General features: G+C 45.5%; 1 long non-coding RNA gene across 1 annotated transcript in view; it reads right to left on the minus strand.

Annotated features, from left to right (window-relative positions):
- LOC107210885 overlaps positions 1-14261 on the minus strand; it is a 142998-nt gene that overhangs the window by 16022 nt on the left and 112715 nt on the right. The window contains exon 4 of the long non-coding RNA XR_004499358.1: positions 2024-2155. This is a non-coding gene — a long non-coding RNA (uncharacterized LOC107210885). The remainder of the gene's footprint in view (positions 1-2023; positions 2156-14261) is intronic.

Here is a 14261-nt window from a genome sequence, read left to right on the forward strand (position 1 = left end):
GCAAAGTTCACACATTGTTAAAAAAGAGTGTCTCCCTTCTTTGAGAGAAATGGTCCTCTGTGAATTTTTATGTTTCAGTAGAAGAACTCAGTCCAGACTCAAAAGCTGTGGAAAATCAACCTGTTTTCACTGCAGGCTCTTTGATCATCTCTAAGCCTTTGAGGCTCCAACCCAGGGAATGACACAGAGAGACAAACGTGGAGTGGAGAAGGGCCTTTACATGGCCTCAGTAGCAAGAAGCAAGCAAGGTTTAACCCAAAATACATCAAAACTTTTCAAAGCTCTCCATCTCCTCCCAGCATCAGCTGTTCCTTACAAACCTTCCTTTGAAGTCAAAGGCCACAGTTAGGAACTTCTTCAGAGGAAAGATGTTTTTTCTCTGTCCATGTTTTTTCTTCTCCACTTTTCCCCCTTCCCAACAAAAGCTTCTAGCTCATGTGCTCATCAGAGCCAAGAAGACAGTGTGAGACATGATCCTGTGCCATCAGGGATACTCTCAGGACTCAGACTTGGATTGCTCTTTCTCATACTTTCTGTGGGTGCCTCATTTTCACTTTTATGTCAGTCTCAGAGTGGGATCCAGTTCTCTTCCAGCTGTCCTTCAGGAGGTGGAATCACACTGACCTTTCTTATTTCATTTTCTCTGTGTTTGGGCAACAGTCTGGTATCAGTAATGGGGAGAAGATGTCCCTGTGCTGTATCAGCACAGAGATAATTCTGCTGGCCTGGCTTTCCTTCAAAGCACATGAAAGAATCTCCAAAAAAAAGTTACAACAGGAAAAGGCGAAAAAAGCTGGCTCCCACTTGTCCAATATCAGCCACCTTGTTGATTTGTTGGGACACAAATACCACAGTTGCACCCTCAAACACTAATCTCAAAGTCAGGGTCTGTGAGACTGGGTAATTCCAGTGGCACCCTGATTCCTTGGGAGCAGCTGCCACTCAAATGCCAGCACTCAAAGCAGGGACTGATGTAGGTGTGGTCACCTCAGCAGTACCAGCTGTCCTAGACATTTAATGATTTGGAAAAAGAACCAGAGTTGTAATAAAACTTAATAGAATCATCTGAAAGACAGCAGATAAACTGCCACAAGATGAAAATATTTTCCCACCAATTTCTGTCGTAGTTTAAATTCTCTTTCTACAAGTTTAAGGTGATGATGGGAATTTCTCATGAGCTGTAAACAGTGGGAACTGATTTATTTCCCTCAGCTTGTATCAAGAACACCTCAGTTTTATCCCACTGGGGGCACAGGACCTCAGAAAAAAAAAGAAAGGAAACGAAAAAAAGCTAAATAATTGCAGAAATTCCAGAAGAGAGAAATGAGAACTATCAAAGACCATGATCTATGTGGGCAATAGTGGGAGTTGCTGGTTCAGACAGAGGAGAGAAAAACACTGGAAAGCATGAGAAAAACACTGGAGAGAGCATGAGAGTCATCAATTTTTTAAAGGTTGTTGGAAAGAGGAAGGAAATAATCTGTTTGCCACAACCAGGTGGCAAGCACAAGAAGTAATGGGCTTAAGTGACAGCAAGAGATATGAGGGTTAGACTTCAGGAAAAGCTTCCTAATGGTGAGGGAAGTAGGGGATGGAATAGATTGCCTGAGGCGGGACAGAGTCTCACTGTTGGAGGCTTTTAAAGAACAACCATCCATCAGAAATTATAAAGATAGATAGATAGCTGATCCTTGCTAGAGGGGGAGAAGAATGGGTGAAGAAAACTTAAAATCCCTTCTCACCTGTTTTTTTTACCTCTGATCCCATAAAGCTACTAAAGAGACCCCAGCCCATGCAAAACCCCAAGGAGGTGGTCAGAAAGAACTGTAGCAAAGTCTCCTGCACTGAAATTGCAGAGTCCTTATAAACCTCTCAACAAGCCAGGGGGCTGCCCAGGATAACCCACAGTGTGTTACATACACCAAGGTGATGAGTGACCCTCTGCCACTTTATTTTGCATGATGTTTAACCCCTGGACTAACTTTCAGTAGTACAGTTAGTTTCACTGACACCCCAGAATTACCTTCATGGTGGAACCACTGGAATGTGCTCCTCTGACAGCTCAAAACTTCGCAGTGTAGAAGTTTTAATATCCTGGAGCAGCTTCATAACTGAACACACCAGGGAATGGTCCTGCCAGTATCAGATAAGGCCCCTAAAAGAGAAAGGCAACAGAGTCCAGTGCCTGTGTCCCTTTGATTGTTGAAGTATAAATATATTTTTCTTTGTCAGATTGATCTTTTTCAGTCTGTTTCTCCATATCAGTGTCAGAGATAGGAGCTCCCTGTGGCCCTCTGAATGTGATTACATTCCTTTCTGCACAGAGGAGATTCACTTTCAGCCCAGGTGCTGTTATCAGTAGCCCCAATTTAGTCACTTTTATCTATCATGAGGAATGTGGACTCTACCACTGTTGTTTCAAGCACATTTTGAGAATAAACTTCTTGTAACTTAATGTTGTCACCTATGAAGGAGAAGCAAGCTTTGCTTTATCCCCTTGCAAGAAAACAGGATGTCCCTAGGGAGAACTGCCCGAGGTTTCTCTGCCCAATCACTCTGTGCCACCCTCAGTTTGCCCACTTACACTGGCACAAGCCAATTTTCCTATTTTGCAATGGCACTTGCCACCTCAAAGCCAATCTGTGATCCTGTCATGGTTCCAGAAACACTCATTTTGCAAGTGGGATTTTCTTCCCATGCTAGGGAGTCCTTCTCTGCCTTGAATGTGCCAAGTTCCATTCTTGTCCTTCGAGGCTTTCCTTGAGACGTGCCCTACAAGAAGCCAGGACCTGCTGTGCACCCTGAAGTGCTGATGAGCCCTGTGCCATGGGAGCAGGACAGCTGGTGATCCAGGTATCTCCATTCAGTAGATAAAAGGGAATATTGCACAAAGGAGCACCAAGAAGTCAGCAGCTCTAAATGAGTCTTGCAGGCATCCTGTGTAGGGCCAGGAGCTGGACTCCAGTGATCCTTGTGGGTCCCACTCAGGATATTTTATGATTCTATGATTTATATGGCTGTGGACTTATCCCCCAGAGAAATTCAGCAGGACTCTATTTAAGGTCGTAGGCTTGTCACACTAATACTGGAATGAAATCTTATCCTTTTTACTTCATTAAAAGCTTCAGGCAAGAGAGATCAAGTTTAACCTTGACATCATTTTGTTTCAAACATCATACAGTCATGATGAACAAGCTGGAAGGAAAGGCGTTTATTTAATGTATTTATTTGTGTGATATTATGAAATTTGAGGTCCAGAGACTGAAATCTTAACTCTCCACAGTCCTGTGTACGCATTGGTTAATAGAGATTTCACACTAGGAGAAGAAACACATTGAGATATGCTCGATGGTGAAAACAAATATTATCATGTGCAAAGCAGTGAGGCAGGGAATGAGACAGAATGAGAGAGACAAATTAAATGGTATATCCAAGGACAGAGAGGAAACCCATGTCACAGCAGGGAAGTGAACTCACATCTGTCCTGTTCCAGCCCAGCACCTTTTCTATGAGGAGCCTCACTCAATGTGCTTCATTTGTGGTCAAAATACCAGCCAGGGAAAAGAACAAACAAGGAAATACTGCAGGAATTTTAACCCAACTATTGAGAACTTTTCCTAGTGTCCAGGTAGTTAAGTTTAGTCATTAATACTGCCAGACAGAAAGCAATTTAAACCAGGAGAGTCAGGAGCAGGGCAGGGGAGATAGAGGTGAGTCCTGAAGAGCACAAGTCAAAAGGAGACCATCTTGTACGGGAGAAAAAAAAGCTGTGAGCCATAATAACAGCTTTTCTTAACAGAACTTAACTAGGTTAGAGTGACCTCTGAGAGGTGCCAGAATTTTAACAGCCAAATTTTAATGTGAAGGATTATGGATGTTTCTGTATAAATTGCCCTTGTTTTACACAGACCATTTTGCTGAGCACAATGTTAATTTTGCAGCTCCGCTGGAGCAGCAGCTTAGGAGAAGACAAACAGAAAATGATGCCTTTAGCAGCTGATGGATGCCTTGGGATGCTTTGGCTGAGAGGGACAACAAATCTGTTTGCATGGAGATGTTGGACACATGAAGGGGACACCAGCTTTGTAGCAGTGCAGCTCTGAATGGGATGGGGAAGGTGGCAAGAGATGGCAAAGGATGTGTTTTTTGACTTTTCACTCTGAAAACCAAGGTTAAGACTTTCCCAGGCCTGATCTCTGTGCCAGACCATGCATTGTGTCCAGCTGTGCCATGGCCAGCTCTCTGCTGAGGGATGTACCCACTTCTTGAGGGACAGCAGGTGGGGTAGGAACTGGAGCCAAAAGCAATCTGTGACTCCTCGAAGTATCACCCTCAACAACTCTGCAGCCACATCTCCACAGAGGTGGGATTCAGGCTGCATCAGCTGTGGCACAGGGGTGAGGAGCAAGCAGGGCTCTTCCCCAGCACTGGGAAGTGAGGATGGAGAAAGGAAAGGGTGCCTGGTAGGGTCCCTGCTCTCCTGCCTCTCCAGCCCAAGAGGTTATGTACTCCAAAGTTACCCAGTCACAAACTCACTCCTTGACTTGTCAGCTACACTTGGCCTAATTCCAGGTAATTGTGACTTTAAAACAGGGATATTTAACAATTATAACAAAATATCTTTAATTTTCAACTATTTTCCTCTCTTTATACTTCTCTCTCATTATGTCTTTTTCAGCATGAGACAAGTGACTGGCTGTCCTGGTTTAGAGCAAATTTGGGAGAGAACCTCCAAATGGGGTCCCTCCAGAAACACCTGGACACTGGCATTGAAAGTAAACACTGGCATTAAAAGTAAACACTTATTTTTTTCAAAGAAAAATTATATTACACTTTTCAAAGAAAAATATATTACACTTGAATAGCACCAATAGGTTTTCCTGCCCCAAATGATATAGCTGAACTCAGTGGCTCGCAGCAAGGTATTATTAGCTCAGGTACAATCCCTTAGAACTCCAGCTGGCCCCAGACATAAATTCCTGCCTCCATTACAGCTATGCCAATGCCATTTCCATGCTGGCTGCACAGCAGCTTTATCGTCGGATAATGCACGTTCACAGGAGTGCAGCAGGAGTGACAGAATGGGGTTAGGGCACCAGAAAAGTCACATTATTTTTTTATCTATAGGAGCTGCAAAAGAAGGTAGGAAAGAGAAGGGCAAAGACACTAAAGGCTCAGCTCCAGGCTGCTGCTGAGTGAAGAGAAAGGCAGACAGAAAAGGGCTGTGCTCACTCATCTACTCTTAGTGGAGGAAAGTTTTCAGAGATATTTCCCACTAGTCTTTCACTTATTATACATCAAGGGCAGAACTGTCTCAATTTTATTGCACTCTGTCATTCAGAGCCAGGCTAATCATTGCTGCTGAGGAGGGAGGCAGCCAGCTGGGAATTCTCTCTTCAAGTGTCCCTCATGTTGCTTGTTCTCGTGCCACTGCCCTGACCGGAGCTGTCTGGTGACTCTGGAAAAAGGATGTGGATAGCTAAAGGACATGGTGAAAAAAGACAGGTATATATGACAGAAGAACTAAAGGACAATTCTGCAATGTCCTGAGCTTGAGCTGAGCTCTCTTGAAGCACCCTTGGCTCTGATCTCCTGAGCACAGCTTTAGTAACAAGGTGTAATGAGTTCTGTGCAGAAACTGCCAGGCCTGGGAGGTGTCCCAGTGCCTCACAGCAGTGCCTCACACACAGCACCTCGGCTCCCCCAGGCCCAGGTCAGCAAGGTCTGCTCCCACCTCCACAGCTGCTGAGACAGACCTGGGCACAAAGTTTAAATGTGGAATTTTTCTGCTAGAAAGTCAGATGGGCTAGTGATGATGTCCTGGAAAGGGCTGGGCCTGGAGCAGCTACCTCAAGCAGCAATACCAGAGGCCATCATTCTCTCATCCTGACGCGCCCAGGCAAAGAAACACACCTCTATCTAAAAAATCTTCATTTCTAAAAGAAACAAGAGGAAAAAGAGAAGAGCTTCCTCAAGGGGAACAGCACACCTGAGGGTCTGAGTGACAGGAAGGTGTTGCAGCTGCACAGAGGTCGGTGTTTGTGCCAGTCACTTGAGGGAGGCAAAGAGCCACACTGGGCTTTGCTGGATCTCCTGGGGTCTGGACAAGAAAAGAGTCCCGAGGTTTGGAGATACCTCTTAGCTTCTGGGTGGAAAACAATGAATAACGAGATGAGAAAATCAACAGGGAAATAAAAAATTTAACAGGACTTCCAAGGATACCACTTCAGTACGATTGCCAAATATGAATGAGGTGGGCAGCACAGCTTCAGATGTCGCTCGCTGTAGACAATGGCAAGGGCTGGAGTAGTTTGCCTAAAGGAATCTAAACTCACTGCAGCATTTGGTGAGACAAAGACAGCCTGGGAAAACAAAGGTCATTTTGAGCCACTCAGCATGATCAAACACTACAGATGTTTTGAGCAGATGTGTCAAACTTCTGCTTCAGAGTCAAAATATTGGGAAACAGAACATGCCAGTGTGCTGTGTGCTAGGAAATCTCAAGTAATTACCTTGGTGAGTGCTGTGAGCAGATCTGTGCCACAAACCCAAGAGGGAATGGTAAAAAATGAACACAATTTCAAAAGGGATTGTAAAGATAATTGAGATATTTCTTCATGGAAAAAGGCTACAAAGATAATGGCCACTGAAGAGAAATCAGAAAGATTAATGAGATGATACAACAACATGGTCAAAAGCATATCTGGCACATTTGTTTGTAACCTGACATTTGAGTAAGCAGTTCAGGACAATCTGCACAATTAAAACAAAAGTTGATAGAAGACTTAGAAAGAAAATATTTTAAAGTGTTTAACCAAAAATAATCACTGGAACTCTGTTCTGTGTGACACAACTGAAGCCACTAGCTACACCCTTCTGTAAACTAAAAATGAGATTTAATATAAGTGCCACACAATGTGATTTCTAACAGGAGGGCTGTCAGAACATTTTATATTTTATTAGTTCACATTGCATTTTATTGGCAAGCTTCCACCCTCTCCCTTCCATCCAACCAAGAGGGACCTTGGTTTGTTAATTCACAGCAACAAAAGAGATCTTTGTGGGAAGTTTTACCTGAAAGATCTGAATCACAGCTCAGTTTTGCTCTGGAAACACCACAGAGGGAGCCTGTCTCTTGCCATTGGTGGTGTCACCATCTGAATTAGCTGACAAACACCCTGAGATCAGCTGAGAACACCCTGAGCTGTGAATGCTCTGACAGAAACACAGAATGGTTTGGGTTGGAAGGGACCTTAAAGGTCATCTCATTTTCTCCCCTGCCCAGGCAGGGACATCTTCCACTAGACCAGGTTGTTCAAAGCTCCTGAACACTTCCAGGGATGTGGCATCCAAAGCTTCTCTTAATGTGAGAAGCATTCTAGGACAGGTGTGTACACACTTTAAAGGAACTTCATTCAGCCATTAAATTTGGATGTATCTACCGCTTTCTTAGGGGTCACAAATGAGAGCAATTTACCATAAACCTCTAGGGATTCTGCAGTATGAAGGCAGTGGTGGGTAAATATTTCAGCTCTCTGGAGAAATTTCTGGTCTGTTTATCATTGCAGTTTCAGAGCCACTTATGTGAAACAAAAAATAGTTTAGCAATTCAATAGAGCAAGACAGCCACTGTATCCATGCTGGACTGGACATGTGTGTGTTAGCTGCATCACTGACCATAAAAATGTCCCCAGGTGTGAGTGCAGTATTGCTGTGTTCTTCCAGCTGACATTTTGGTGTAATTCTACATTGATAAAAGTACAGCTGGAATACCAGTGCAGAATCCAGCTCAGTGTAATCCACTGAAGCTGAAGAAACACTGTGAAAGTCCTTTTGAAGCTGTGGGTTAAAGAGATCTGTACATCTGGACCCAATCACTGCTCTCCCTGTTCCTGCAGGCAGTCAGCCCCTGAAATGATGACAAATTGGTTTGGAAACGCTCTGATGCACCTGGATGATTTTAGAAAAGTATAGGCCTGGGGGATTCCCTTTTCAACCAAAATGGGAAATACGTTTCTATAAAAAACAGTCATGTTACTTTTCTTTTGTTTTCATCACTGAGATGTCTTTGGTGACAATGAAAGCAAAACATGCACAGTCCAGGGGAGAGCCAGTATCCCACAGGCAAGCAATAACCCAACTTGTCTCCAAGAGCTTAATCAGTGGCTTCACTGCAGAACTGTAGCCAGTTTCTCTCCTTTCTTTACTTAAATCTATCCCCTCATTACCTATGGATGGACTTGACCTTAGTTTAGGTCATTTTACAATCTCTTGGACAATTAAATAAACAGAGATATGCCATAACCTCAAGAGTTTTCCCCATGGCTGGTTAGGGCTAGCAACTGGAGGAGGGAAAAGCAAGCAAGTACTGAACCAGATAATAAATTCTATGTCTCACTCCTAAACACCCTAAGGAAACATTCATTTCCTAGTTCTCATGGATCACCTTGTCCCTCAAGCAAACATATCATTTTCTTTCCTAACAGAGGCATGAGTTACTTTAGACCAGTGCTGGGATTAATACCAGGAGTCCTGGGACTTCTAATACAACATTGGCCCTGCAGCTGGGTTATTATCCTAATACTCTGTCTAAACCAAGCAACAGCTGCTAAACTCAGAAGTTAAACATCCTTTTGCCCAGGTGATTCACAACCAAAGACTCTGTGCTGGACATTTCAGCAAATCAAATCCTGGGCTTGTCCTGACCCACATTATAGAGTCCTTTTCATTTCTAGTGCAAAACCTTCTCCTTCAGGACTGCCACACCAGAGGAGGAGAGATTTCTCCTGTTTTTCAGGAGTGACTCCTGAACACTTAACAGGATGTGTAATGATCCACTGGTCCACTTAACCAGGAGAGGGCTCAAGGAAGGCAATTCAGACTCAATGAAGTCTCAAGGCAGAGCTCAGTGGTTTTAGCCCCACATTCTTTACATTCATGTTTCTGTTTTGTTCACACTACCAACAACTTCCACCCAATGCTCTTTCCCCAACCCTTACTGATAACCCATGAAGGGGATAATAGAAGAATCCATGAAGGTGTTTAATAGGACATTGCAGAAGGGGAGCAGCAGCTGTGACAGGTGATCCTTGGGGACAGCTGGTCAGGAGCTGCCTGGAGAGGCTCTTAACAAATGCACTCAGTCTCTGAGAGTAATGAGATTCAGAGGAGAAGAATGGCAGTGCAAGGCCATGGGGGTCCCTACAATCTGCTGTGCTTGGGAGGGTGAAGGGAATGTTCTTTCACTGCCTTAAAGGACATTTCCTCCAGTGGGACAAAGCCTATGTCTGGAGCCCCTCAGGTACTGTTGTCCCTCCTTGTTTCACTTCCAGCCTCAGTCCTGGAGTTTGACCAGACGTGAAATACAATTTATCAAGAAGCAGCAGCTTGGGTTGATCATCCTTCTGTATCTCACCTTTCTTTGCTTGCTTGGACAAAATGATTCTGCACAGACACCTTCACACAACCAGCAGAGCTGAACTTCTCCTGTAGCATCGAGTTAATTATGAGCTGCACTCCCTTGCCAGGAAAAGTAACCACCTTGGACACTCTAATCAGACACACGAGGGCTCAAGAGGATGAAACCAGATGTACAAAAATATATGCAAGATGCATAATTTCAGCCCCTGTTAAAGCAAGACTTGCACAGCCCCCTCCCTGCCTGCCTGCAGGTTGTCCATCTCCCCTGTTTGCCAGAGACAACAGGAGGAAACCTGTGTTCAGCTCTTCCCTCTGTGCAGAGATTAATTCATTGACAAGGCTCCTAGGAATGTGCCAGCTCATTAATTACCGTAAGAACTATGTCAGCAAGAAGTAGGCAAGGTGACTGCTGAAAATGGGCAGAGAGAATCATCTATTAGTGCTTGCTACCCTGGCCATTACATGCCAAAATCCAAACCAGTAACACCTGGCAAGTGTTTCTCAGCTATGAAATATCACAAATGGCACGCTTTAAGATAAAGCACTCATGTAGATCAGCACTGGGGGAGCAGACTACAAGGCAAAAAGCCTCACAAGCAAATCAGTCCTTTTCCAGGAATAAGATTACTAAATTACTTCCAATGGAGTCCTGGGAGATTGATGGGTGTCCCAGCAGTGAAGGGTGACATGGGGAACTCCCAAAGCTTCGACATACCATCTCATCTGTGTTTCTGTGTCTGTTACTAACAGACAGGGGTGCCAGAAGGTGTCCCCCCATATCAAACCCGCTGGGCAGAGGCAGGGAGAGATCAGGCTGAGATCTCAGACTCAGTCACAGCCACAGCCCATTTCAGATCTCACAGCTTCTAGCTCTGTCTGGTACCTCCCTTAAAGGGGGAACATGAACACCAGAAAGTCTCTGATTTGCTATTAAAATTCATCATTCTTCTTGTAAAGCCAACGATGGGATAATGTGCTGGGGATTAGACCTAGGAAATCCATCAAGGCCAATACTTAGTCACACTCAAGTGCTTTTATGGCACAGTTGCTATGAGGAGCTCTTCAAAAACAGACCCTTAAGAAGATCAGCAGGGCAGGGGGTCTCCCGACTGCTGTGCAATTGAAGGCAGGGCCCTTCCCCAGACAGAGCCCCTGCATTTGCAGTGAAGGGGTGTTTGAATGGCAGACAGTGGGAAGCAAAGTCTTATCAATGCATCAAAGGTTTTGCTTCCCTTAGCTCAAAGGGAATTAAAGGAATAGAGAGAATAAGCTGGAGAAACTTAATGTTGTTTCGACTTGCACGGAGCTCAGAGGAGCTCTGGAGTATTTGTAAGAACAAAAAGGAAGATCCATGTTACAATCTCTCTGCTTTCATGCTTGTCACATTGCAGGTGAATTCATACCCTGAGAGGAAAGGGCTGCATGACAAGCTGAGGTTTATCTTGCCACATTCCAAACCAGAACCCTTTCCAATCACCACACTCAATCAGAGGGGGTCACTTCCCTTGGGCTCCATAAACAGCCCACTCCCTTCTGGTGTTTTTGATAGATTTTCATTTTATTTCCCCCCTCTTCCTTTTCTTTGGCCAGTCTCACTGCAGGTCATGGTGCTGGGAAACATTAATTTTTTCATCTGATGTAAAAAGGATATGACAGAGCTGTGCCATAAAATAAGGAATTCCACAAACAACTGTTCAGATGTCCGAAGGGGGGGGGCAGGATGTGAATGACCCCCAAGTGCTCAGCTAAGTGCACCAGCACCGCAGAGAAATGCAGCTCTGCCTAAATTTGCAAGGTTTTGGAGGTCCTTGCACATGCTGAGAGCGAGATGTGCCAGCAGCAGACAGGGCATGTCACCCTCTGACCCCTGTCAGAGGTCCTGCAGAGAGCCACTGCCTCTGGGTGACAGCTGGGTCACACATCTGGAGCAATTGATCGCCTCCAAGAACTCGGCACTTGCTGAGGGAAAGCAGGAAAGGAGTGACCTGCTGTCCCCTCCGGGATGTTCAGTGAGGTGAGGGAAGAGATCAGTGGAGGAAATGTGTGAGATTCCCCTGGCAGTGAGGAGGCAGGAACAGGCTGATGCTGAGCAGCTGGGGGATGCTGGTGCAGACCAGGAGACAGCAGAGAAGCCCGATGGGCTGGAGGAAAGAGCAGCAGCAGCAGGAGGAGTTCTCTGGGAAAAGAGGGGAGGATCGGATGCGAGATTAAAGAGACATTTGGTGGGGGTAAGGAAGGTGGAGGGGAAGCCAGAAAGCAGGTTAGCAATTCAGATAAAATGGATTAGGTACCGATAAAGGCAGCTGGGAGGGACTCAGAGAACAAGAGATTAAGAAGTGCACAGGGGAGATGATGAGTTTTGGAGGGAAATGAGAAAGCAGGGTCGTCTGCGTCCTGCTGATGTTTTTTAGAGAAGAGCCTCAGCAGTTTGAGAGAGGGGCTGGCCACAAAGCAGAAGAGATGTGCATAAACCCCCAAGGGCCCAGAGAAAGGCAGGGGACTGCTAGACCTCCTGAATGTCCTCTGGGATCATCAGGCAGCAAGGTTAGAAACGGCACTGTCTGAAAAGCACAGCGGCACTGTGGAAGCCAGCTGCAGCCAGGGCTGCCAGGCACTGCACACACTCGGGGTGATGCTCACTGGGGTACAAACACTGAAAGAGCTCCTTACATTTCAGTCTGTTTAGCAACATGATCCTCAGCCAGCTGGGCTTAGATCCCTGCCAGCACAGCAGACAGAGCTCGATGAGACAGCTCCAATCCCTGGGGACACGCCACCACCCTGAGGGGCACTCTGAGTGGCCCTGGTACAAGATTCCCTGTCCCCAGGAAGGCTTTGCCAGCCTGGGTGGGCCAGACCGGCTGTGACCCTCGTGGGCTGGACATCACATGGCCGTGGTATGGCTGGTCTCACTGGGAGAAAAGGTAATTGAGAGGTCTGAACGGGGCAGCGAGCAGGCGACAGAGAAGCAGAAAAAGCCTTGGCTCCATTCCTTGATCTCCTTTCTGGGCTGGGAATCAACTCATGTGCCAGTTTGGTCAGGCAAGAGCAACCACAGTGCTGCGCCCCGGCTCCTTCCAGGCCACATCTCTGTTTGCTTTCCCCTGACATCCCTTCAGCATTTGCTGACAGATTCCTGCACTGCAGGTCCTGTGAAATGGGCTGGAGCAGACCCTCACTTAGCGAGACCATCCCCAGGACCATCACACAGCGATGAGTGCGGCTGCCAATTCATTCCTTTATTTTGGATCCAGACTGAGTGGGCAATGCCTCTAAATGGGGCAGTAGATGCTTTAACTCGATTACAAACACTTGCCTGGAAAACAGTGCAATGGCAGAAACCATCAGCCAAAAGCAGGAGCTCACATGGTCCTTCAGTCCTCTGAAAATGCTGAAGAAACACAAATTCAACTACAGCCTAAATTAAATTAACTTCAATTCTTTGATGCTAAGACCATGGGTTATCCAGTTTGAGGTACTTTCTCTGCTATCTGTCTGGCCAGGTGTGTAAATAGTTAAGTCACTTTATAAAGTAGAGTTCATGATTCTCATGCTGCTGAGGAAAGCTAAGAAAGAGAACAGCAGAGGCAAGCAGAAGCCAAATTTGCAGACCAATTGATAACTCTCCTTATTCTTACCACAGCTTCCCCCCCACCCCCGTTTTCCAAACAGAAATTGTCACATCTGATGGGGCCAGGCCACCACCCTGCCCAGCGGGTCCCTGCAGTGTCCCACTGCTCAAACACAAGCACAGAGGATTATTTTCCCCTTATTCCTTGCATTAAAAAAAGAGGGAAGAGCTGGGAAGAAAGAAGACAAAGAGAAGAAAAGATGAACAAGCAGAACCTACACTTTGAGGAATGGGGGTTAATCTGACTCAAAGCCTAAATCCGTGTTAGCAGTTAATCCAGTTAGTAAGGCTTTCATTGGGAGCTTTGAGAAATCCTTTAACCTCTTGCTGTAAACCAGGAGCAGCTTAACAGCTCAATGTTCATGAGAAAAGCCTGTCAATAATGCCGCTAAGCAGGTATTTAGCAGGATTTAAGAAACAAGCATGTGACAACTCTTCTTTAATGAAGCAATTGGGTTTCTCCCCAGGAACTAAATGGTCACCATTTCCTTTAGTCTTGCCCGTGATCTGCTTTTCAAGATTCAAAAGAAGATGCTGTTCTGGTCCTGTCATCTTGACAAGTATTCCTTCCTGGGGAAAGCTCTGTAAAATGCAGATTTTTCTACTGGTTTTTATAAATCTTACGGATTCTTTGTCCGAAGAAATCTTCCCTGAAGCAGACTGCAGTAGTAGAAGAAAAAAAAGAAAACTCTATAATTTTTTTTTTCCTTTCAGAGATGTCTATACTGTTCCAAGGAAAGAGAGCTGACAAAGAGGTTTAACATTTAAGGCTTCTTACCCCAGCCTGAGCCTGAGGATCAACAGGACACCAAGGGTTTTTTACCATTTCTCTGCAAAATCTGAGTTAGATGTAGCCCAGAAATCACGCTGTCACCTGCAGCCTGGTGCTGCATCCCAGTTCCTGGCAAAGGCAGGGTGGGAGCAGCCCTGGGAGACACCAACATCCTGCAGTGTAATCTTCATCCCTGTCCTGGGAGACCTGGCTGAGCAGAGGGAGGTGATTGTCCCTCCCTTTGCCTCTCAGTGTGCAGCTGGTGGAGAGTTTGTGAGGATGCAGTCTGGACAGTGCCTACTTATCCCTCTGGTCGTGGAAATCCCACCACAAAATGTTTCAGGCACAGCTGCCAGAATTACCTGTTTGAATTGCTACAAATTGTCTCTAATGCATGAAATCCAACCCACTTTTTAACGTGTGATGCCCTTCTCAAGC

The sequence above is a fragment of the Parus major genome, chromosome 13 (genome assembly GCF_001522545.3).
Source record: "Parus major isolate Abel chromosome 13, Parus_major1.1, whole genome shotgun sequence".
NCBI lineage: Eukaryota > Metazoa > Chordata > Aves > Passeriformes > Paridae > Parus > Parus major.